Source organism: Lactuca serriola, chromosome 9 (genome assembly GCF_051521515.1).
Source record: "Lactuca serriola cultivar US96UC23 chromosome 9, Lser_US96UC23_V15, whole genome shotgun sequence".
Taxonomy (NCBI): Eukaryota; Viridiplantae; Streptophyta; class Magnoliopsida; order Asterales; family Asteraceae; genus Lactuca; species Lactuca serriola.
In genome coordinates this window covers 192,371,060-192,398,894 of record NC_136416.1, presented here as the reverse complement: position 1 = coordinate 192,398,894, position 27,835 = coordinate 192,371,060, and the positions used below count along the sequence as shown (strand labels likewise).

At 36.3% G+C, this 27,835-nt stretch overlaps 1 long non-coding RNA gene across 1 annotated transcript; it reads left to right on the top strand.

The window, feature by feature from the left end:
* Positions 1 to 9,410: 9,410 nt before the first annotated feature.
* On the top strand, positions 9,411 to 9,998 carry LOC145076722 (uncharacterized). Its single transcript, XR_013692772.1, has 3 exons — positions 9,411 to 9,510; positions 9,605 to 9,660; positions 9,934 to 9,998. It is a non-coding gene; the product is annotated as an uncharacterized LOC145076722 (long non-coding RNA).
* The last annotated feature ends 17,837 nt before the right edge of the window (positions 9,999 to 27,835 follow it).

Here is a 27,835-nt window from a genome sequence, read left to right as displayed (position 1 = left end):
ATGGTCTGTGTATAACTCATCTCCAATACGCAGACGATGTGATCTTCCTTGGTGAATGGTCGAATCAAAATGCTAAAAACCTAATTAGAATACTTTGATGCTTCGAATTAGCATCCGGACTTAAGTGAATATAAGTAAAAGCAAGTTGTTTGGTATCGGGATACATAACTTTGAAATTGAAATGGTGGCTAGGAGTATCAATTGCTCTGTTGGTAGTTTGCCGTTCATTTACCTGGGAATTCCTATAGGCGCGACAATGTTGAGAATTTCCCATTGGAACACACTACTAGACAAATTTCAAGCCAGGCTCTCTAAATGGAAGGCTTCAACACTCTCCTTCGGTGGTAGATTAACTCTATGTAAATCTGTGTTGGGAAGTCGGGGAACATTTATGTTTTCATTATATAAAGCCCCAGTTAAAGTGATAAAATCCTTAGAAAAAATGAGACAGTGTTTCTTCTGGGGTGGTTCAATAGAGAACTAAAAAATGGTTTGGATCGGATGGTAAAAGGTTCTTGCTATAACTGAAGATGGAGGTCTAAACATTGGTAGTCTCAAAGCCCAAAACCTGGCCTTGCTTGGAAAATGGTGGTGGCGGTTCAAGAATGATAGGCAGGAGCTTTGGAAATCAGTGATCATGGCAATATACGGTAGTGATGGTGGATTTCATGCCCCATCTAGGGCTAAACGCAAAGGCTCTTATTGGGACACTATAGCAAATTTACCTGCAATCCTCTTGAAAGATCATATCGACTTCAAAAGCCTTTTTATAGAGACCCAGTCTAATCAGCGGCCATCGTGGAGTTGGAGTTTGGAATCATCTGGAGTATATACGGTGTCCTCTTTAAGATTTCACATTGACAATTCTATTTTACCTAAGTCTCCGGTTGAATGGGATTGGAATAACCTAGTCCCAAGGAAGGTCAATATTCTGGCTTGGAGGCTAGCCCACAATAGGCTCCCTACTAGAGAGAACCTTCTATAACGGGGGATTGGAAATAGTAACATGTGTGTCCTATGTAATCAAGTAACAGAATCAGCAGATCATCTATTCCTATCATGTAGTATCTCAACTGAAGAGTGGAGTAATCTCAAAACCTTGTGGTATCTTCTCCCTAATTCGCTGGTATCAGTGCATGATTTGCTCTTCTTGAAAAACAACATCTCTAATAACAATGGGCTTATCCAAATACAATTGGCCATCATGCTGGTGTATATTTGGATCATTTGGAAACATAGGAACTTGAAGGCTCATTCCAATGATATACACTCTCATAAAGGTTTGTCAAATGAAATTCAATCCTTATCTCATTTATGGATAAGCTCCAGAATAAAAAACAATACAATCGGTTGGATGGATTGGCATTTTGATCCCATATCTATATATTCATATGTTTAGGGGGGAGGGGGGCTGATATAGTGTACTTTGGGGTTTTGTGGCGCGCGTTCTTACATACATGTGTGAGTTTGGGGTGTGTTTCCTTTCTTATGGGTAGTCTTCTGTAGGTGCGTTGTCTGCAAGTAGTTGCACTTCCTTCGTGTATCTTCATTCATGGGTGTGTGAGTGGGTTCGGGTATTTCCTTTGGGCATGAGCATGTTTTCTTTCTTTTTTGCTTGTTGTGAGATTCGTTTTCCTCCTAATTTTCTGGAGTGTCGTCTCAAATGGATCGGTCATCAAGGAGCAATATCAAGTCTCTTAGCTATGATCTCATAATGTTGTTGTGCTTAAGTCTGGTTATGCTTTTTAGAAGCTAAAGTTCCGAAACAATCTTGTTCTGTTGATCTTGCCTTTGCTATGGAATTCATGGAATGGATGTGGTCTTTGTCCATTTGTCATCGGTCGGTTTCTTGCTATGAGTAGAGTGATTGCATATGTATGGATAGTTGGTTCTTCAAAAGTGTGTAACTCCCAGTCTTTCCTGGTTATCTCCAATTTTTTTTAAAGGGTGAATCTTGACAATTTTGCCCTTCATGCTGGGTTGGAGAATGTTGACATAACCTCTCAGGGTGATAGCTGAACAATGGGTCCTGATTTTGAATTGAGAAACTTCGAAGGTTAGTCACTCTATTCGATGGGTGCTGTGGGCGAAATTTCCTTCAATGATAACATTCTAGTGATAGCAATCTGGCGTTTTATACTTGGTGTTGTTAGCCTTGTAGTTTAGCTTCATTTTGTTTTGTTTTTTCTTTTGATCATTCCTGATTTGGTTCTGTACTATTCCAGCCACTGCTGGTTTTTTCTTTTTTCAATATATTTTGCTGTTAAAAAAAAAAAACAAACTATCGAATTAGGAAATGATCAGGCATTCAATCGTGTATAAACTAGTCAATCGTGTATTATTCATGTAACAAGAATATTGTCTTCTGGAAAGATTTGTTCATCGTGTTCAACCTATTTTATAGTCAAACTTGTTCTCCAATCTAAAAAATAATTTGTAACCCATAACAATCCATTTATGGATTTCTTATTCCCCAACGATTATGATGATAACCACGATATGTTTGAAGATGAAATATGTTCAAGCGATGATGAAATTTTCTCATCCGATGATGATAACGTCTCAATCAGAAATGTCGTCATAATAGATCAAAATCATGAAGATAATTTTATTTTAGATGATAATATTTCTAATGTCATACAAAATCAAGGTAAGACGTTCAATTTTATACTCATTATCACCATCATTTGTAAGACACATTTTAATTGGTTATTAACATAACTATCAAAACACATTCCAAAAACAAGTTTGGAATATTTATCCTAATTAACCTATCAAAACACAAGGTGAATACTCTTGAAACTTGTACTATTAACCTATCAGTGTTTAAAAAATTTTGTTTACAAAGTTCACTAAAATTTCTTCAATCCATGTTACACACAATAAGAACAATAAGATGGAACATACATTTCAATGTCCTTGCATGAAGTTTGAGCAGTTTGGTATTTTGTGTCGCCAAATTTATACTGTTATGAAGTCATATAACATCAAAGAAATTCCTTCCAAATATTTACTCAAACGATGGCAGAAAGACATCTTTCCCACAAAATTATTGAAGAGATGTTTTCGACTTCTCTAATAAACCTTTCATATTTTAATTACTAGATCAACATTTTTAGCTCATCATCATCTGTAAGGTCTTTAACTGATGATTTAACCATCATTTCAAACTTAATATATCTTACATCTTCTTGCACGCTTTCATCAAACATCAATTAATGTTGTTTATATATGTAAACAACACATTAAGTACTATTACATATGACAAATTATAGTATTATATTGAAATAACTTAACCATACAACATGCTTGTAAAAAAAGTCTTGAATACGAGGAATCTGACTATCTCTTTTCAAATTTGTTGTGTAGAACAACCTAACAGTCAATTACATTTGCATGAATATTCACTTTTTCTGTAATAGTTCTAGCACATTCTAGATGTATTCCAAACCTTTCTTTTGTTTCCCATAGAAGTTTCCTACATTTGCCATGGTTTTATACATCAGATTTTACACTACATTATTCATAAAAACTATTACATTCACTCTTAAATACTATTGCATACATCAGAATATTGTATCTTATACCACGACTTCATAATCAGGATTGGATATACTATTGCATTCACTATCAAATACTTGTTACTCAACAAATTCAACTTAATTTTTTTTACATTTCCAAATTATATCCTTCGCAAATGAAGTACATTCACCAACACAAAAATTCATAACAGAATATATTGACATTCAATACAGAATTTTGTATGATATACCACACCATCATACTCATAATTACATATATACTTGCATTCTCTGTGGAATACTAGTTATTCAATAACTTCACCTTAAATTTTTTTTTCCGGGAAAAACTAATTTCCACATTAAATCCTTCTCATATATAAACATTCACTACATAATTTGTCTACAATTGAAACCTTGGAATTCAAAAACCAAAATGACCTTCATCTACTAATAATTTCACTTAAAATTCATTATTTATAGAGTTTTTTTTTTTAATGAAAAGCATGATTTCATAAACCCTAATTAAAATTCATTAGAAAATTAAAAAGAAACAAAACAAAAAACAAAACCTTTATGTTACCTGACTCAATATACAAAACGTCGACTCAAGATTGATAACATTAACACTTGTGTTAGAAATTTTGATTTCCAACCAGATTCCATCATTCTTGATATTCTTCATAAGTTTTGTGATCTCGTCTACTTCATTTCGTTCCCAATATATAATCTCATAGAAACAAACTAATTTCTTGGAAAATTTATTGAAGATTTTTGACGACCCTTTCAAACAGAATGGAAAAGAATTGGGGAGATTTTTACGGGAGTGATTACCGATCAACATTTGACATCTGATAGAGTTCCCTTATTTAACACAAAAGTCATTTACATGATTACTCTTATACGCATATAAATCATTTTGGAATATGTTTGTGTACTTAAATCATAATAGAATACGACTCATACCCAATTTATCCATCTTGACCCTTAAATAAAATAATTTAACCACTGAAATTTGTTCTGTTCTTCTCATTTTAAAGTGTGTCCTTACATGAATTATCCCCTATATATATATATATATATATATATATATATAGTGAAAACAAAATAACTTAATCCTATATATATATATATATATATATATATATATAGTGAAAACAAAATAACTTAATCCTATATATATATATATATATATATATATATATATATATATATATATATATATATGTATAAGTAAGTTCAAATAAAAACAGTAAATAATGTGAGAACGTAAAAACACTATATTTATGTTATTATTCTATAATGAATGTTGTATATGGCTATTGTTGAAGTAATTTTAACACGAATATTAATGTTTGATTAGTCATATATTCATTACAATGCTACTATTCTATTATAAACTTATGTACGTGCATTTTTGTAGTGAATTTTAAATTTAGTTTTTATCTGTGACTATTCATTTATTAATTACTGAATAATGACATCAAGCTGTGGATACAAAATTCATTGCAGAATAATAACATAAAAATAGTGTTTTTACGTTTTCACACTATTTACTGTTTTTATTTGAACTATCCCTATATATATATATATATATATATATATATATATATATATATATATATATATATATATATATATATATATTCTCTATGTTCTAACAAGTTGAGGTGTCTAATATAGGAATTAAACGTATTTTTGAAAACAAGGTTAGGCCTGAAAGATTTAGTATGCTCAAGAGTAATATTAAAATAATATTGCTAATTAACATATGATCCTAAGGGTCACATTATCAACAACCTAATACGATTGATTATTTATTATTAATTTTAATAAATATTCAATAAGTTCTTATAATTAATTGAAAATTATTTATTTTCTGGAAATAATATTTTTTATTAGCCAGTACTATAATATATCATATGATATGATTTATAAGTCATGTACAACATTTTGGACCATGAAGACTTCTGTCTTTTTCCAAATGGTTAAAGTTTATAAGTTATAAAAGAATGAAATACTTTTTTATATAAATCTTTCTTTCCTTTTTCTTATAAAAATGTGAATAAAAGTTGGGATAAGAAAAAAGCTAGTTGCAACGTGTTTGCATTAGTTTATTCATAAAGTCATACTCTTACTTTAGTATACTTTTGTTGCTTGGGACATGGTGTCTTTAAGCACCAAGCATCAATAGTTAAAGACCTTGCTTTAGGGCGTGTTTGGAAAAATTAGCTGGTAGCATGTAGCTTGTAGTAGGTGGCGGGTAGCGTGTAGCTTGTAGCATTTTTGTTAAACGCTACATGAAGTCACTACAAGAAAAATAGCCTTTTACGACGCGCAAACCACGACACTCATTGATTTATGTTACGCAATGGAGAGTGACGTTAAAAAGGTGTCATCTCTTCAAAAAATTTAAGGATAGAAGACACGCATTATTGCGCGCCCTTAAATTAGTGTCTAAAAAAAACACGGAGGGCACTTATAATAAATTGCGCGTCGTCTAAGGATGTCGCTTTATAATTTTTAATGGAACGCGCGTTCCATCCTTTAACAGTAGGGGGAAATGAAATTCTGAAAAAATTAAAAATCCCGCCTTCCTTTTTTTTCTCCTTTCCCTCTTGCCCAAATTATGGACGCTCCTTCCTTCCCCCTCCTGCTGCCTACTTCTTCCCTCACTTCTACCTACTGGAACCACCATATCTCCCACTCGATGTTGAAATTGTTAGAAAAAACCCTAATTATACTCTCAAGTCTAAATACAGAAAAAATAGAAGATGGTGAAGAAGTAGCAGTAGAGGAAGTGGAGGATGAACAGTCGAAAATGAAAGGAATAGCATCAATAGCGTTGTTACTAGATGGGTCAATCTCGGGTCATTTTGTTCAGCTTCCCGAGTCCGTTTATTACCAGATGGGTCAATCTCGTCTTTTCGTCTCGACTTCATATCTCTCTATAAAGCAACCGACGACCCCCACACCACCATCTGCAAACCCTAAGCCATCGTCACTACCATTGAACCCTAAAAACTCATTCACACTCCACTAGATTGGGCTCTCATTAATTGGAAATCCGCGCTGAATTTCTTTCTACCCATGGACACGATTTTCAATAATGCGATAACAAAAACGATTACGAGCCATGAGAGAGCGTACACTAAGATTGATTTATCGTTTTGGACGACTTTGAGGTGGTAAACGATACTGTATTGGTAAATGAAGAATCGGAGAGAAAGGAGGATTTCCGTCAGACGACCGACTGTACCGGTGGATCGGAGGTGGTCCTGTTCTTCCTCCCACCATGATTCCCAGCTTTTGTTCGCCGGAACACCGATTCCACCGTGGTTTCTGATCCACGCTGACCAGTCGTCCCAGTCTTCAACGATTTTCTGCCCTTCTTCAATCTTGAGTACACTATGTGTGCTTATTTTTTCTGCTCAAATCCCAACTTCCACTTCAGATTTACAGTATTTTTCTATATTTTTTCTTCATAAACATGCTGATTTATCCCATTCTATACCTAAACTTTGATGTTATGAATAGGGTATCAATAGGGCTAGGGTGGAGCAAATGGAAGACCGGTTGAAGGAAAGTTATGAATAGGGTATCAATAGGGCTAGGGTGGAGCAAATGGAAGACCGGTTAAAGGAAGACATATTGCTAGAAGCTGCAAGGTATTCTTTTTAACATGTTTCTGTGTTTGATATCCATTTTCTTATCATCTCAATACCTATCTCGATTACAGATATGGAAATAAGATCCTAGTAACTGATGAACTACCAGATGGTCAAATGGTGGATCAATGGGAGCCAGTCACACCGACTCTGTCAAAACATCACTACAGGTTCACCATACTATGAAGTTAAATGTTCATTTTGAATATCTGTTTCATAATTCCTTTCACTATTGTAGGTCTATTTAGAAATCCAAACAAGAAAATTCCTTGTTGACTACGAACGCATTCCAGCAACAGATGAAAAATCACCCAAGGAACATGATTTTGATACGTTGGTGAGTGTTATTTTCATTTAACAAAATGAAAATATTTAACTTAGATTATACTTTATATATGATTTGTGTTTTATGATCTTTATAGGTTGATAGAATTTCAAGAGCTGATCTTAAGACAGAAATAATCTTTAACTGCCAAATGGGGCATGGGCGTACTACCACAGGGATGGTCATTGCCACATTGATCTATTTAAATCGAATAGGAGCTTCAGGTACTTTTTTTTTTTGTCTCTGTGAAGTTTATGTTTTATGATTGCATGCTTTTACAGTATGCAAATGAACCTTTTTCCTTATAAATTTCCCATTACAACAACATTCTTGAGTAACTTCTTTTTGATTGACATGGTTTTAGGGTGGTGTTGAAGGCAAACGACAGGTGGACAAAGTGATTGACAAGTGTGCCTCGATGCAGAACTAAACTGCTTTAGGGCGGGTTCCCAGTCTATGGTGTTACAAATCCAACTGTGGAAAGAATTAAATCTGTTATGCAAAGAATAGGTAGCTTTAAAGGTGGCCTGGGTAGACCCGTCTTTTGGCACAACATGAGAGAAGAACCTGTTATTTACATTAATGGAAAGCCCTTTCTGCTTCGTGAGGTTGAAAGACCCTACAAAAACATGCTTGAGTATACGGTATATAATAATAATCCTCTCTCATTTTTAATGTTTATTATTTAAATATACTCAAGTGTCAAGTGGTTTAATGTAGGGAATTTACTGTGAAATAGTGGAGAGAATGGAAGCTCGACTGAAAGAAGATATTCTCAAAGAACCTGAACGTTATGGATGTAAGGTATCTACCTGATACCTTGCTGCAACCTTGTTGCCTAAGAACAGAAAACAAAACAGAACAGGAAGAAAAAAAGGAAAAAAAAAACTACATGGCTGGCAACAGGTGATAACAGGGGAAGAAAAAGATGGGATTTTTTATTTTGCTTGGTGGAAAAGAAAACTTTTATTGCTGAAAAACTTCTTTCTAAATACCTATAACGTAGCATATTTATACTAAAAGAAAAAGAGTTTGACTCATAGTCTAAAACCGGGAAACAAAAATAATAAAAGCATTTTCCTAAAATGCCCCTGTGGGCTTTTTCCTGAATTACGCCAACAATGGAGGTGATATTATGGCAATTCACGAACTACAATCATATTTTATTACAAAAACTTAATTAAATTGGAACTTTCCCAAAATACCCCTGAGGCTATTTTTGTCCCCAATTCTCAGGGGACGGAATAATGATGGATGGTCAAGCTAAAATTTGGTTTTGAATTTAATTTGGTATAAAAATGACAGGTTTGATAATGGTAGATGGTCAAGATACAAGAACTTTTCAAGTCCATTTGGAATATTACACTACAGATAATATTCTCTCTTTATTTCAGAACTTCTTACTTCTTCGTCTTATTAACTTTTTCATCTTATAATATGTTTGGATGCTGCTACATTTTAATATTGTCTGGAGTATATTATATTTGTTATTTGTGATAATAGCAGCTGGTTTTGTTTGTGATGGGATTAGTGTAAATTTTTGTCTGTTTTGTTGTTTTCTGGATGATAGCTAGGTACCTAAAGCATTGTTTAAAGGTGGATCAGTAGTCTACATGTCATTGCATGTCATTGCATTCTCACTGTTACCTATCAAAGTACTGAGGTAAATATTATGATTTTTTATATTAATTTTCTTACTTTCTAAAATTATTAGTGTTTTTTTTCTGAGTTATGATTGAAAAACAGTGAACTAGGGTAAATTTTATGAATTATGATATTAGTTTCTGAAAATATATAATTAGGGCATCATTATGTCTTATTGCCCCGGGCAACATATTTCTTTGGACCAGCCCTGGGTCCTTGCATTGCAATTGCCTATTTATCGGTTCTAAAGGACTATGAGATTCATTGCTTTCATGAAGGATTGGAAGTCAAACGACTTGGTGGTCTCCATGTCATTGGGACATCTTTGCATGAGTCCCGAAGAATTGATAATCAGGTAACTTTGCATCAGTATTGTGTTTTAAGGTTTTACATAAATTTAGCATATACTTTCAGACTCACTTTTTTAATTTATTTCTTGCTTTACAAAGCTTCGTGGCAGAGCAGGAAGGCAAGGAGATCCTGGATCAACACGCTTCATGGTCAGGTAAGTTCATTTAAATGATTTTTATAAAGTTTAAAGTCAATCCTTTCATCTGGACAAAATTCTTCATGTTAAATTACGTAATAGTCCTTGGAGTAGTTGACATGAACAATTTTTTTTTGTTAGAATGATTCCATATATATGTGCAAGCAAGCACATGCCTTGTGAAAAAGGGAAATCTATTCTAGTCATTCTCTTTAACAAGGCAACCTTAAAGTTGATTTTTTAAACCTGATGTTTAAAACTACATTGAATGTGAGATAGAAGTTTATGCAGAGAAGGAAAAAGATAGAAGTTTTTGAGGATGTTGCTGATGAAAAAGATAGAGGTTCTTTAGGATGTTGCTAATGAAGTTTATGCAGAGAAGGAAAAAGATAGAAGTTTGTTGGCACATAGTAAGCTAGATAATTAATGCAATTGTATATAAATGAGTTCATTTTTTATAACATTTACTCACTATTGGAATAATTATTTGTATTTGACATATTAGTGAAATGAATTATATTTGTTATTTATGGTATTTTATTTATTATTATGAGATTTCTAATGTATTATTTAATATGAAAAATTAGTAAATCTATAAATAATATTTTTTTAAAACATTTAAAATTATGATACGCAAAAATATGTGTCATCTTTATTTATGACATGGCCTTTCTTGACAGGGGCTTCCTTGATACGCATTGCGTGTCATAAACACGCGCGTCGTAAGGTTACGACACGCAAATGCGTGTCGTCTTCCTTTATGACAGGGCCTTCCTTGATACGCATTGCGTGTCATAACCGCGCGTCGTCTAAGCGTTTTACGACGCGCAATGAGCGTCGTAAAAGGCCTTTTTTCTAGTAGTGAGTAGCATTTGGATTTGGAGCGTTTTGTCAAACGCTATAAGCTAGAAGCTCTTAAATGCTCCCAAAAGCTCCGTGCTGAACTCACCCTTAGTTGAATAAATTACTAGCTTGTGGCTTTTGGTTTCAGTGGTGAAAAACATAAGGAACATGCTCTCTCATATTCTCTCCATTTTGTTCATCTTTGGAAGATCACTTTCTTTCATTTTACTCTGTATGGTTCATATTTCGATATGAACTAAAGCTTAAGAGTTTATAAAAGTTATAAGACTAGCATCTTAAATCAAGTTAGCTTCTTGTTGGTGTCTCCAAGGTTCCACATTCTCCATCAACTTCTAAGCTTACCCTTGATAATTTAAAGACTACAAAGGTTGTTATGTTCGTCTTCTTCTTCTTTGGTGCTTGTTTTGTTTCGAAACTTTGCAAGAAGATCCATGGTTGGTTATAACTAGTTTATAATTGTTCAAAAAATACTGAAGTCTTTCGTTGCTAAAATCTTGTTTTTGAAACTAATTTTTGAATAAAAACCCAACAAGGCCCGACCACAAGGACTTCTCCCATCCGATTAGATAATGCATTACATGCATATAAGACAACTATTGGAATATCCCTTTGCCGGCTTGGTTATGGAATGTCATGCGATCTCCCAGTGGAGTTAGAATATCGTACCATGTAGGAATTAAAACATTTTTTTAATTACGTAGTGCATGTATGTAATGCAAATTACAACTTGTGGAGGAAGAGGAAATTCATAAAGAGTCTTACGAGAGTTCGAAAATTTACATGAAAAAATCTAAGGAATTCCATGACCGACATATTGTTTGAAAGTAAATTATCGAGGGACAACTAGTGTGGTTGTTTAACTCGCGCCTAAAGATTTTTTCGGGCAAATTGCGGAGATAATAGAGCGGATTATATGTTATCACAAACATAGCAAGTCATGGTGTGATCGATGGTAAAGAGATGAAAGGAGGCGGTACATTCAAAATAAATGAACAATATCGCAAAATGTATGCATGAATAATCAATAAAGCAATAACACTCTTATTCAAGATGAACCTTGAATTGCCTCTATAGCAAACATTGACAACTTAAACGAGGAAACTACTCAACTGAATACATTAAACTTAGCTCTATTATGAGAGGAAACCCATGAACTTTATGGGTAGTTCATTGTAAGAATCTTTGCAAGACTTCACTCGCCTGTTAAGATAAACCAGAGGTTTAAAATGCATGTTACATTTGTCAAATGCAATCGCGAACCCTAGCAAAATTATTAGTTTAGTTTAAATTTCTAAATATTTTCCGATATTTTTCTTGTTTTGTAACACATGGAAATTTGAGGAACAACTTTGGGTATAAATCACATTTTGAGGATTGAAAATTACGTGTTGGAGGCACCAACACAGCATGTCTAGATAAGAAGAGGCACTGGTTTCATTTTGGGCAACACAACATCTTACCTCTTGAAACACGACGTGTTGATGGCTGGAATGAAACCCTAATTTTCCAGATTTTGCTCCCTCTTTAAAGGAATACTGAAGCTAGGGTTTGTTCACCCCAAACCCTCATCAGCCCCTCAAGCCCTAAGAGAAACCCTAATCATCCTTCCCTCCTATTTTGAGCTATTTTGGTGTTTTTGAAGCTAAAGAAGAGAGAAGGTGGAGGAAGGAAGAAAAGATCCAGAAAGTAAGCCCCCATTCTTCAATTTGTCACTTTTCTGGACCTTTGTAAGTGTCCAGGACTCGATTTTTATCATTCAAAATTTTTAGATCTTGGGTTTTGTCCCTTTTTCTTCTTTTTCTTGAATGTTGGAATGGTTAGATTTCATAAAGTTTGAAACTTTATGAATCTCCAGCTCAAGATGACCTAGTAGTGTCTTGGATCTAATCTATAATCAAGTTTTGATGCCATGCATATAGATTAGGTCATAAGTCCTCATTTTGACCTAATATGCGTTCAAGACATGCATTGGATATATATGTCTAAAAAGCACCAACCTTTTGGGATGGTTTAGGTGTTTGAATCACTTTTGGTAAGCATGGACTTTAGACTTTAAGGATTAAGTGCGTATTTGTACACCCATCTCTCGAGGTATTAATTAATTAATTAATTATGCAACTTAAAGATATTGGATTATGATTGGACTTGACATCTTGAATTGGACCTTGAGACACTTGAGCCGAGATGTAGGCTGCGCATAAGCCGTACGCGGGGCATAACCCGACGTACGTGGGGCGTAGTGTCATTAGATGCATGAGTCATGAGAAGTGTACGCCTAGCGTACTATAAGGTATGCCCACCGTACGTGATCAGACACTAAACCCTAATTTCAGGGTTTAAGGGCGATATAAACCCCATTATAGCCCCTTCCCTAGTTTCTTATCAGCCTCCTCACCCACAAGAAAACCCTAACTCGTTCTTACCCTCTCCTTTGTGTGAAGTTGCTTTCGTGAGTGCTTTTAGTATAAGAAAGTTGTGGAGAAGGAAGGGAAAGGTTGGAGAAGAAGCTTGAGCTCAAGGATCTAGACTAAGCTCACCCTTTTGTCACAAAAGAAGGTATAAAGCACTTAACTTTCTTCCTCATATTCTAGATCTAGGGTTATGGAAGTTTTGGACCTCTTAAGGTCCAAAGGTTGGACCTTGACCTTGTGAATCCATTTTTGAGCTTGAGTTTGCCATCCTTGAGGCTCAAAACACCTTCTTAGCAATAAAGTTTCAATCTTTAAGGCTTTCATGAATCCATGCATGAGATCTAGCCAACTCCATGGAAATAGATTACTGTTTTTTTTAAGTTTGAGCTTATATGAGTCATGTAAGCCATCAAGTAAGCAACTTTATGGTTTAAGGCATGGAATAAGGCTTGTATCTAAGTTTGTAGCTTCTGACTCGAAATATTAAGCACTTAATTATGACATCCCCATTTTCACGGCCAGAAAAGACCGATTTTTGTTTATGCTTTATAAAAATCAGAGTACCTCTTTTAATAAAAATGTTGCAGAATTTGTTCCCAATAAAACATGATAAATACGTTATCAAAGCATTTCTGAAGAAAAGTATTTTTATTCATTTTAAAACATTTGGGATGTCATCGTCAATACAGAAACATAAGCATAAACATTACTTACATTCATTACCACTAGTGATTTACATCTCCTTAATCTCTCAGTGTAATGTGACATCATAACAACACATGTGATATAAATAAACTGAGTGGGTCAGGTTGGGAAACCTGGTGAGTACATAGGGTTTTCAACCCACAATAATATAATTATTATGTTTAAACAATCAAACAATCAACCCCAATTAGCCATCCCAATTATCTTCCTTACTCTCAAGAGTCTACCCTAAGAGTTATCTATCATGCCTTCGTTCATTCTAAAGTCCTTTGCTTCCAGGTTTATAGGACTGACACTAAATCCAAAGCTGCCAATGCTCGTTCGTAAAGCACTATTTCCATAGTTGCTATAGTTTATTCATCGGGTACTAAATCCATAGCTACCAGTGCTTATCTAATAGGTACTAAGTCCATAGCTACCAATTCCTAACAGGTACTAAATCCATAGCTACCAGTGTTTATCTAGTAGGTACTAAGTCCATAGCTACCAATTCCTAACAGGTACTAAGTCCATAGCTACCAGTGTTTGTCCAATAGGCACTAAGTCCATAGCTACCGATGTTATTTATTAGGCACTGAGTCTATAGCTGCCAATGTTTACTCACATCATCTTTTATCTCTCATCAATCATCTACCCATCTCATACCCAACATACTTGTATATTTAAAATATGTATACAGTTCAAATCATTTAAAATATGTATAAAAAAAACATTCATCCAGCATAGACAACAAATATTCAGATAATATGCGCACATAGCACATAGTTTATATAAAATATTTCATATCTATGTGTAAGATGAAAGTAACTATGCACTCACCTGAGAAGGTGATGACTCGGTACTCGGATAACGCTTCGTTTACTTTAAAATAATTTCCTTCGACGAAACCTAGTATTATTACCACTAGATTTTAGTCTAATATTTACCGTTACTAATTATTAGTATTATTATTATTATTATTATTATATAAGCGTTTAAACAATATTTTCCAACCACTATGTACAGATAGGGGCCAGACATAAAACACCGGAGGGCATGACCATTTTGGCATATAACACTTCTGAAATCCAACAACCCTATGCGGCCCTTTAAACCAGATTCCCTGTACCGCGAGTAGTTAAAAAGATATTATAACGACACTTACATAAGTCATAATAATAGCTCATATATTTATTATAAATTTGTAACAACAATACTAATTTTAAATATAAACTATATTTAAAATAGGGTAAGCATAACTTACTTACAAGGGGATTTTAGCTAGGAGTCGGACTCTGCAAGGGCAGAACTTCGTCGCTGAATCTTTCTAAGAAAGATTCGTGCAGTGCTTCGACGCTCACCTTACTATACTAAAACTACAGAAAGAGAAGTCGAATCATGAGGGACCGAAATGCTCTGGGGATAAGAAGAGAAAGACTCTTGAATCAAGAGAATGGTGCAAAAAATATGAGAGCCCAAACCTCTTATTTATAGTAATTGAGTTTACAAAAACTACCCTCCATAATTACTTAATGGCCTTTTAGTTATATAAACAACTAAACACCCCTTTATAATACTATTTTAAATAGATTTAACGATATTTGTACTAAACTAATGTCGAAAGAACTCAACATTAGTCTTATAATGACCGCATCGTCGAAACCTTTCTAATGATATATACATATGTATATATATGTCTATGTATATATGATTTATACTTTATTATAATATGTAAATATGTTATTATAATTTGTAACTCGTTCATACAAACTCCTTTTTTGACGTTATTTATATCCACGTGTAGGTGGAGACGTACTCTACAACTTTCGTTTAGACTCCGTCGGCTAATTTTGACTTTATTTTTAAAGTTATATTTTTAACAGGCCGGGACAGGATTGGTCCGTTAAAATCTCATAACTTCTTCATCCGATGTCCATTTTCATCTGTCTTTTTATTGTTACGCTACTAATAATGAGATCTTCGATTCTCGTTTAGGTTGTGTCGGCTAAAAACCGCTCGATCTAATACTCGAACTTTGGGCTATACACCGCTAAGCCGAAACTTCGAAAAATCATAACTTCCACATACGAAGTCAGATTTTGGCGTTCTTTTTATGGACGTTCTCAGGTTAAAATATTCTACAACTTTCATTTATATTACTAAGGCTAAAAGTCGTTGTATCATAAATTCACTATTTACTCTTCGCTGTGCCGTGCCGGTTCCGTCGCTAAACATCGACGAGTCATAACTTCTTCGTTATAACTCGGATTCCGGCGCTCTTTGTATGTACGAAACCCTTGAGACATATTCTACAACTTGGTTAAGATTATTTATTCTAAATAATCCTTTGTCAAAAATTTGTTTTCGACCCCTATTATCTTTAAATTGACTAGCCCGGGTCTACGGGCGTTACATTAATAGAGTAAAGACTTAACTGGGTGCTACGCTGAGTGTACATGTAGGTACGCCCAACGTACTCGCCATCAAGCAATTACGCTAAGCGTACTCTGGAGTACACCCTGCGTAGCGTAGTCAGTTTGGACCTTGAGTATTGGGCCTCGCTGTGGGCTATATTTGGACTTTGGGCCTTAGTGGGCCAGCAGGAGCTAGAGTATGGGCCAAAGGCATTTTGGGCTTAAGTAGGGCCATATGAGGAGTTGGGCTCAATTTAGAAAATTGGGACATTACTGGGCCTTTGGTGGGCCATTAGTGGACTTAAAAGAAGTAAAGGGTTTGGGCCTTAGTTAGGACCCACACCATAACAGGGGTAAAATAGTCATTTCAGCCATAGAAGGATCCTCGTTTTGATTTAGTGTTTTACTGGTCATGATAGCCGGAGAGCAGCCGAGACAACAGCCAAGGATCCTTCACTCGGATTTTCAGTGATCAGTTCTTCTAGGTGAGTTTCCTTCCAGTAGGGACGGGTCTACGACCACAATACCGGCCCATTTAGATGATAGTAGTTTCGGACTTCGGTCCGATTTTGGGAGAGGCCCGATGCAGTAGTATGTATGCTTGATGTCTTCATGATTCATGCATGTTGTGATATGTGCTATATGATTCGGAATTCGGTATGATGTCGGGCAAGCCCGATACAATATGTGATTATGCTATATGTTCATGTTATGTTATGTTCCATTTATTCCGGACTTCGGTCCGATGCCGGGCGGGGCCCAAGTTATTCTGGACTTTGTTCCGATGCCGGGCGGGGCCCAGATCATGCTGGACTTCGGTCCGATGCCGGTCGGGGCCCAGTATGTGTGATTTGTGTTATTGTATGGTATGTGGTAGTTTGGGGGAGTTTACTAAGCTTTGTGCTTACAATTTATAGTTTTTGTTATAGGTACTTCCACTAGCAAATGGAAGGGCTCGTGTTGATCGCATGACACACACCACAATCATCGCCTGGGAGTTCACTCTGATGATTTGATATGAGATTTTGATTTGAGATAGATACTATGATGTTTTATGATGCATGATTATGATTTTACTTATGATTTTGGATGGTTGACGGTTTTATTAATGTTTTAAAAATGAAAATTTTGGGTTGTATTTTTGGGATGTTTCGGTATTGGTTAAGGCTTGCATTATCAAGCTTTATGGTTTGGGTTTTGGACCTTTTTGGTGGTCCCCAATGGATAAAGCTAGAAACTTTACCCTTGTTAATAACATCTTGGTTTAGATCCGAGCTTTGGAGCTGTTGGTGTTGAATAGGCAGCTGAATGCATTAATTTATTGGAACTGAGGTGCTGGCAGAACATAGCATGGTCAAGGGGAGCATGGGGTGTTAGGTCAATATGGACTGTTGATTTTGACCAGGTATTTTGGGATTTTGATGGAATTTGGTCACTTGGTTGAAACATGTATCGTTTAGAGAGTTGAGATTCAGAGTCGGTCCTCATCAGTTTTGTTCAGTCTGCGAGGTGAGTTTTCCTCACTATACTTACGAGTCGAAGGCACCAAGGCCGACCCTTTGGATTGTTATTCTGGTTTATCATTTGATTGTGTGTTGTAGTGATCTATTAGATCTGCATCCTTGTAAATCGGATGATGTTATGCTTAGTCATCTATAAGATCTGACTGTTTGTTTATTGGTTGCTTATTTGTATGCTTATCTATTATATGTGCACATGTTTGGTCGGTGGCTGAGGCTTCACTGCTTTATGCATAAGCCAACAGGCTGGGGCATTCCAAACCGACGGTTGAGGGCCTAGGGTATTCCATCCTGAGGATGATTGGACCCATAGTATGTTAGCATTCCAACTCGATGGTTGATGGCCTAGGGTATTCCAACCTGATGGTTGATTGGACCCATAGTATGTTAGCATTCCAACTCGATGGTTGAGGGCCTAGGGTATTCCATCCCGAGGATGATTGGACCCATAGTATGTTGGCATTCCAACCTAATGGTTGAGGGCCTAGGGTATTCGAACCCGATGGTTGATTGGACCCATAGTATGTTGGCATTCCAACCTGATGGTTGAGGGCCTAGGGTATTCCAACCCGATGGTTGATTGGACCCATGGTATGTTAGCATTCTATCCCGATGGTTGAGGGCCTATGTTATTCCATCCCGAGGATGATTGGACCCATAGTATGTTAACATTACAACCCGATGGTTGAGGGCTTAGGGTATTCCAACCCGATGGTTGATTGGACCCATACTATGTTGTTATTGTATATGTGCTATTTGTTGTGTGTTGGTATTTTGGGGGAACTCACTAAGATTTGTGATTACAATTTTAGTTTATTGTTTTAGGTGCTTTAGATGATTGTGGTGAGGTGAAGGCGTGACCGTTTACATCCTTAGTTTTACAACTGATTGGATCTTGGGAGACTCTGATTTTAAATAATGTTTTGATACAATGTTTTTGTAACACTTCTATTAGAAAAAAGGGTTGTTTTGAAAAATTTATATTTGTTACAATTTTTTGGGATGTTACAAGTTGGTATCAGAGCCTTGGTTTGAGTGAATTGGAGGAACACTCATGTGAATCCACTCTTAAACTAAGGAACAATATTTTAAAAACGATTTTCAAATGGTTTTAATAATAAATAAGAAGGATATGATGTGTACGATCAGCCGGAGCCAATAAGTAGACCCCAGATTACCACACAATTATTTGAGATTATGTTATGTTATGTTAGAACATCATGCTAGTAATAGGATATGGATATTTAGGAATCATATGATAGAATTGTTTGATGTATGATGCCTTATCTCTTGTAGAATACCTTATTGATTGTTGTATGACTCTTTCGGGTGTGAACCAACTATTGAGTGAATGCGCTAAGCATATACTACATGAGCTAAATCGCCTTAGGGTAAGGGATTTGGTCCTGCTGTGCAACTCTTGTCCGAGTCCAACCGTTGTGGGATTGAATCTTTTATCCTAAGATTGTTTAAGTTGTGTAGTATGTGATAGTGTCCCTGTGATAGTTATGTGGCACCAATGGAGGGTCGTGTGGCAGTTGGTGGTAGGATGAGTTATGTGGGGTCAGCTGGATATGTTTAGCCTTCTACTAAGGAAGGAGGATAGAGTGTATGAGTATGCTATTGTGTGTAGGCGATATTAGGAGATAGAGATCGAGGATTTCGTATGAGGATCCGTCCGATTTTATTGTGTTTTAGTGCCAGTTGACTCTACTGCTCGAATGTTGCTTGCTTTGTGCTTTTTGGGACTCATATTGATGGGAGCTAACTATTAAATGAATACATTAAGTTACATGCTATGGAGGTTAAATAATCATAGAGTGAAGGATTTTGCCTTATTAGGAAGCTCTCGTTTGAGTCTAACCATTGTAGGGTTGGGTCCTTTGGTCGAAAGATTATTTAAGTTTTGTTGCATGTAATTGTATTCATGAAGTGGTTGGTTGGCATTGATCGGAGCCCCTTAGCAACTGATGGTAGGGGATGTGGGGAATCCTAGGAGAGCCTAGGAAGTATTTTAGCGCGATTGTTCGCTGTTGACCAGGTATCATAAGTATTATTATGAGTAGGTCTTAGAGGACCCGAGATGATTCTTGAGGAAAGTATGGATAGGTGTGGAAGGTAGTATTGGGTCCGTACTATTAGAAGCATAGGATCCATACTCAAAACAAGGAACTTTTGGGGATTCTAAAAACTGGTTGGGGGATATTAGCATGGTTTGATACCATTATTCGTGGTGGTAGCTCCGTATTTGTTGATCTTTGGTTATGGCTGCTCGGGCATGGGGATGGGTCTGGTAATTGTTCGGACCCGATGGCAAAATTGGTTTGGATTAGTTGGTGCAAACCTAGATGAGCTTGTTGCTTTTGAGGTCTCGAGCTTTTTGCTCAAGGTTGTGCATTTGAGTCGCGGGACTCAAGGATAGATAAACCGTTATGATCGGTTTGGGGATTGCAGTTGGAAGTAGAATGGTTGATTGATGATTTGGTATGTCATTATCAATAGTAGCAACTTTTCCCTTTCAGTCTTTCGGGTTCAGAGTAGGACTGATCAGGCTTGTAAATTTTAGTGTTTGGATGTAAACCTAGTATGGGGACTATTGGTTGTGGCATTTAGAGAAAGATTGTCGGCACTGTAGTATGCATATGGGTTGATGTGATATGGATATTGGTGATGTGATCAAGGGTCCGTGTTCTTGGGTGATAGGTATGTAAGGTATCAGATTGGTGGTTGGAATTGTAGGCAAGGAGTGTATATTTTGGATCATAAGCCGGTATTGGATTATGCTCTTGTAAGTGATCCTTAATGTTAAGTGGTCATGATTGGGAATTTTGTAGATCTTCAGCTGAAATTGCGGATTCTCTTTGGATTTGTTTGATCCTTATTTGGAAGATCATCCTGTGTGTATTATTCATTCCTGGGGTTAGGGATGGTTCGTTTTTGAATTAGGGTTTTAGATCTTGGCTTGTAGAGGTTAGAGAATGGATAAACTTGGAAACTTTATCCATGCATGGCGTTAATTGATCCTGATATGATCTTTTGAGCTAGAAAAATAAGGGTTAAGAGCTTAATGTATAAAGATGGTCAGGACGTTACCACAATGATATATCGCTACCACGATGTGGCGATGAGGGTTTACGACACTGTTTTGATGTTTAGCCACCACGACGTCGCTATTATGTTGGCAACGACGTGGTGACTCGGTTGATGACTTTTAACTGTTGACTTTTTGATGAAATTTGACTTGAGGTGAAATGTCACACCCCAAAACCAAGAACGGCGGAAACATTCTGGGGCGGAGGACGTCATGTACAGTATCACAACAATGTAAAGTAGTAAACAAGCAACAACATCATCCATTGCATTAATAATATAATTATTATACAAGTGTGTTTTGTCAAATTTTGATAAACACTAAAGCATAAATCAAAATGAAAGATGAGTCTTGAACAAGCTCCATCTTCCCTAGTCCTTGCATCGGTACTTGTCTATGATGACCTGAGGATACAAGTAATTTTGAAAGCGAGTATCAGCTTTGAAGCTGGTGAGATCATAAGTATTTTAGTGTATTAATTTGTATGTAAGAATTTGCATGTAAGAATTTGTAAGTATTGAAAATGTATGTAAATCGTAAGTATTGAAAATGTATGTAAAACAACTGTAAACGTTTGAAAAACTCTAGAAATCCCTATGATTCCTACTATTATAACAGGGAGTCTTCTACCAAGACTTAACTGATCTTTATGTAGCCTTCTACCAAGGCATCTAGTGTCTGTGTGTGTGTCTCTAGTAAGAATGTGTATTTTCCCAAGTCTGACTATCATTAACCAAAAATATAGTTTCTACATTACCGTGTGTCGTGTGAATGTTCACGAAGTGAATGTAATGGGAAAAGAAATAGTACTATGGTGTAGTGTCGAACTACAACCGTACCTATTACCTTAAATCTAGGGTAATACTTCCAAGTACTGTAGTATTTGATATAAATAACTACATCGGTACTCAACTGCCTTATTTGAGGGATAAGGTATAATGTGATGTCTAGATCCCAGACTATACGCTCCCCTATCAAAGGGATTTTGGGACCTACCCACGACCATTACATGTATGCAAGCCGTGAGCATCCACATTACTATGATGATGTATACTCGATATAACTATCACAATTGCATTGTGATTCATCAGTATAGTTAGATCCTGAACTGGTTCCGTGCTATAGCACATAGTGACGTCTATTCTATGTATATGTAAGCATACTCATGTAAGTGTGGTCATGTAATTATACTTATGTAAGTGTGATCATGTAATAGTATAGTAGTGTACTGTAATGTTCTACGTGTGCTAGCTGTAATGTGTGTTCTCTGTCTATCTAGCATGTATAGTAATGTACTGTAATGTTCTAGCTGTAATGTATGCTCTCTCTATCTAGCAAGTATAGTAATGTACAATAATGATCTAGAAAGTATTGACTCATGAATGAACTGAATCATTGTATGATATTGCGTTCTAGTAATAGTTCTAGTATCTTCCTAAACTACCCATATGGTAGTTTACTAGTAATCTAACTGGTACGTATGGACATGGATGCATACCCTTGCTACCCAAGGGCATGGGATGAACTGGAAGGACCTTTTATGACTATATATGTACACATGATATATAACTAATATTTAAACGACCTTCAGACGAGTACCCAATATTCTATCAGCCCACATCCAAATCGAGAAAAAGGACACAAGATGGATAGCCTTCCTAAGTCTTTTAAACATTACTTATATAACCATACATATAGAGGCATGCAATTTATAATATAAAAGCATAAAATAAGTTTTGTAAAACCTTTGAACATAATTATTATCTAAGAAAAGATCGACTTGATGTCAATCTATAAAACAGTTTGAAGGCATGGGTTTGATAAAACAGTTTAGTATAAAGAAACATTTGTTTGAAACACAATTGTAAATAAGTTTGAAATGTAATATACAGAGTAAAATGTACAGTGTAATAAGGAGTTTTAAAACATATAAATGTTTATGAAAATCATTTGAAGGAAACTGTTTGGTAAAACGGCTAATGAGTATTAAATCATATAAATGTTGATTATTAATCACATGTGATTGATATAATAAGTAGCATGATTCTACTTGTATCCCCCCATAAAACATTTAAAAATAGTTAAAAACATTGATTAAGGGGTATGAACTCACCTGCAGTAAGTGACTGGAATCGAACGGACTGTTATCGTAAGGAAGGATCGGACAAGTGCTTTGTGTCAAGTGAAGACTTTAGACACACACAATGATCCTAATTACATATGAAGGCATATGTATATAAATAATTAGTGATTTAAAACACTAATTATACAAGTATAAACATTTTAACGCGAGGAAAACACTTTTGGTCAAGTGCTAGGAGGCAAATGGGTTGCAACAAAGGAGTGAAAGACCTCTAATGGGAGTTTATGGTCAAATGACCATATGTTTTGGAGTTTACGGCCAAGGGGAGTAAACTCCTGGCCGTAAAGTCTCAACTAGGTCTCTAATTGAAGCTTAGAATTAATACAACTCAAGTGGTAAAGGGCTTCTAGTCTTAAACAAGTGTTTGGGCCTCTTTTTAACTCCATTTAGGAGTTCACGGCCTTGGGACCATATTACCTTGGAGTTTACGGCCGTAAACTCCCTTGGGAGGGTGCTTATGGTGTTTTCAAGCCTCATGCACAAGTGGTATAAGTTCTAGGGTTTTATTCCAAACATATGGAGACTCTTGACACACTTTGGTGCCCCTTTTATGAGTTTACGGCCCATGAACCATGTCATGGCCATAAAATCACTTTGCAAGGTGATTTCTAGGTGTTTAAGGCCCTTGATTTAATGGGAACAAGTCTAGGTAAAAGTCTAAGGCCTTAGGTGCCTTAAAAGCACCATTTTGAGCATGCTTTTTGGAGTTTACGGCCTAAGATACTCTTGGGCCGTGAACTCCTAAACTTGGGTGGTTCTTGCTTGATTTCATGTCCCTAATACACTCCTATACAAGTCCAAGGCAGTAGTATATCACGGGGGACAACCTAGGCTTGGTTTCGGGAGTTTACCGCCCAAGAACACTTTGGGGAGTAAACTCCTAAATCGAATGATTTAGCTATGTAATCTATGTTATGAACACATTTAAAGCTTTCTAACACTACTAGAAAGAGTTACTCACAATTTGAGATAAAAACCCGAAGATCCGTGAGAGAGAATTTTGACTTTTCTCTAAATGGAAATGTAACTAATGAACCAATATGGTTCAGTTTTCTATATATAGTCCTGGGATTTTTGGCAGAAAATATTTTTATTCCCGGAATGAACTCTAATATCCTAGAGTATTGGAATAACAGTGTTGCACAAAACCCTAGTGCATCCACTCTCCTAATATCTCCTTAAGTGTAAATCCTGAAAAACTGCCAAACTTATACTCGAAGTCTGAATTTTCACTGTAACTGTTCTAACTTCTATTGGATTGATATGGTTTGTTCAGAATGGAAATTTTGGGTTGTCACATGAAATTTTACGATTTATATGTTAGATTGCGGAATTATCCTTATTTTGTTTAGGGGGTATGATACTGGTTGATTGTTTGTGACGAGTAGTAGGGATTTATGCTTTCATCTTTGAGGTGAGTATTCTCAGTATACTTTGTACTATAATATATATACTTTGTGTGTTAGTATGTTGATATGTTGTAGTGATTTGTTAAAATAGTAAATATGTTATAGTTACCTATATTTGCTTATTTTTGTTTCCATATGTCGACATATTGTGGCTGGGTTGAGGTGGTCATGCTTTGTGATGTAGGCTAAGAGACCCTGAGGATCTAGCTCATACTATAGGCCCAATCGGAGCGACTAGATTGGATGTTATAGGCTTCGGATGGCGGTCCAACCTTGTGCTATAGGCCTTGTGTGCATGCATTGTATGTGTATTGGTGGGTGGGGTATTTTGGGAAACCCACTAAGATTTGGTATACAGTTGTGGGTTTAAATGCTTCAGGTACTTCTAATGATTGGAGCAAGGCAAATGCATGACTATACACATCATCCAACAGTTTTATGATTTACGAAGAGACTATGTTTTGAAACTATGATACTTTTATAATATGGTGTGAGACAAGGTTTTGATGACTCGTGATTATTTAGAGTTATGTTTATTTCTCTAAGAATGAAAAAATTTTACTGTGATTTTTAAGACGTTTGAAGTTAGTATCAGAACCTTAATTTGAGGTATCTAGATGAACATTTGTGTGATTACAAACTGTAATTATGGATATATAAAAGATTTTCAGAACTGTTTTCTAAAAAGAAATCTAAAAAGAAGGATGCGATGTGTACAGTTAGCTAGAGCTCAAAAGAAAGTTATTCCCCAAGATACCAACATTTTTTATTTGTATATTGTTGATATGTTAAGTGTTAGAACTGCATTGTAGTTTGTAGGCTAGGGATGCTCATGAATTACTTGATATAATTGCAAGATTTGAGATGCTTGATAACTTAGGGGATTGTTTAGTTGTGTTATATAAAACTGGCATTATTGTTGTGAGTAATTAAGTGTATGCATCATAGTTGTACATAATTAGAATTTTATAGTGTTAGAATGTTTGATTTAGTCGTATTTTCTATTCCTTGATCGGTTGTAGACTTAGGGTAGAATCAATTATTCGAATGTCAATTAGATATAATATTAGATACAATTAGCATACTCAAGGCGACTTACAATATTAGTGGAGGTTTCTTGAGGCGTGGATATGTAATGGAGAGCATGCTTGGAAGAAAGCTAGGAGTTAGTGGCTACTCTTCAGAGTGTATAGTTGGGGCATGCTAGCACGCCTAGTGGTATTGGATTTAGCAGTATAGAACTTCATGGTAATCCTTGAGATAAATACGGGTAGGTGAAAAAGATAGTATGGGAACATACTACTAGAAGCATTGGACTCGTATAAGTGTTATGGAGAGTCATGGTATTTTTAGGAGTGGGTAGTTAAGTGTATAATGTGTTAGTGATAAGAATTGGTTTTGACATATCTCCTGTCTATTTTTTGGCATGGTGATGACAAGGGGTTCCAGTTTAGGTGCTGGCAGCCCGGAGAGGCCGAAATAAATTGATGATGAAATCCGAGAGCTAATTTCCACTTGGGTGACTTTAGCAGTCCGGGTGGCGATTCAAGTGGTTTCGGGTCTATTCGGTCCATGCTGATTGAGATGTTTGACGAGCGTTATGCTACAGTTATAGATGATGCTATCGTTGGAACCACTATATCCGTCGCAACTGTAGGACTCCAAAGAGGATGGTTAATGTAGTACCAGGAGTTCAGTAACATGAATCCCTAGGAGTTTGACGAGGTTAAGGACCAATTGTTTCCATGAGGTGGATCGTTGATGTGGATGGATGTTTCTACACTTCTTTGTGCCCAGTGAACCCGGAGGTTGGATTTTCACCGAACCTTCTTCGATTGGGAGAAAAGGACTAGTGGAAGTTTGTAACCCAAATGTTTTCTCCAACCTAGCAAACCACAGCGAGTTGGGATCATTTACAGAGGTGTTCCATATAGAATATTTTCCATTAGGGGAGATTGGCTAGGGAGTATCTGTCATTCATGTAGACAACGGAATCGGTGACAACTAAGACGTTTATAGAGAGAGACCTATTTTTCCCTAAGCGCACTGATTCAGAGCATGTACAAATCTTAAGATACTTGATCATGTTCAATAAGGAGATAAAAGAGTTTTTATGGACTACCCAGTACCGGACTGTAGCAGAGCTGCAATACCACACCCGGAGGAGAGAGATCGAGTTGATGACACAAAGGAAGGAGAAGAGGCAGACCCCAATCTAGGCCTAGCCAATAACCAAGCTGTTTAAGCCTTCCCATTCCCAATCTAGAGGCTAGAAAGGTTGCACTTGCAGCAAGTGTGGCAAGGTGAACGAGCATTTATGTCGATCAGAAATGTGATGTCACCGGTGTGGAAAGGAAGGCCATTATACAAGGGATTGCCAGCAACCACTACAACGCATGTGGGTTTGTTATCACTATGATTAGGTGTTTCTTGTGAAGGATAATTGTCCCTTCCTTTCTAGGCCAGTTCAGGCACCAAACACCACATCATTGCGGGTCATGGATGGCCAACATAGGAGAGCTGAGGCTTTGAAGGCCATGGGTCGTGCTTATCAGTTGACAGCAGTGGATGCCAGGGTGGCACTGGACGTTGTTACTAGTATGTACCTAACTATGCGTCTGTTATATCTTATTTTAATATGTATGCTTATGTTTATGATTTACTTAGGTACATTCCTAGTGAATTCATTGCCTGCTTTAGTGCTTTTTGATTCTATTGTAAGTCGATCCCTTGTATCACTATCCTTCATTAGGAGCTTGATGTATATCTAGGGGTACTAGAGTGTCCATTGTTGACAAACATAAAGTTTCTGCTGGCATTTGTTTCCACGATTATGTGCTATATATTTTCAAGGTGCATTTCCCGATTGACCTGATCCTTATCTCAATAGGGATGTGTGTGTGATTTTGTGCATGGATTGGTCCAGCTGGTTCTAGGATCTGATCGATTGTGAGCGATAATTATTAGTAGTGCATACCCTAAATGCAGAGAGCTAACTGTCTACGCTGAGGGTGCGTAGGTTGCTTTGGCTTTCTGCTCTGCCACAAGCAAGATGTATTTATGTTAGCACCCATTTTTATACGAAAGGTGGATGTTGAAGAAAAATATCTCGAGATTTATCGTGTATAAAAATGTAACCATGAAGGACATAAGATGAGAATTCTTAGAAAGATAAGAAAGAAATGAGAGATAAAAATAAAAACATGAAAAGAACATGGGAGAGAAGATGCTCCCTTGGTAGGTGAGATCCCACCACTTTCTCTATCTAGAATTACATTTTTAGAAAAGGCACACATAAGAAAAATGACCACCTCTCCCTTTATATAGGAGGGAGAGAAAATACACCAACAATACAATAAAGGGAAAAATACAACCTAACTGCCACTGTAACATCCGGATTCCCAGGTATATTATTTTATTTAATTATTTTGAAGTTTGTGGAGGAACTCGGCGAGTTGGAGCCAAGACTCGCCGAGTATGGTCGTGGATGTTCATCCGGGTTCACGTCCGGACTCGACGAGTCCACGCTGTTTAATGAAACCCTAATCCCCCGGGTTTGGAGCCTATTTAAGGGCACTTATAGCCTCCCATTGCGGCTACCAGTCCCTTGAGAGAACCCTAAGTGAGCCAAATTGTTGTGAGGAAGAAGAAGTCACT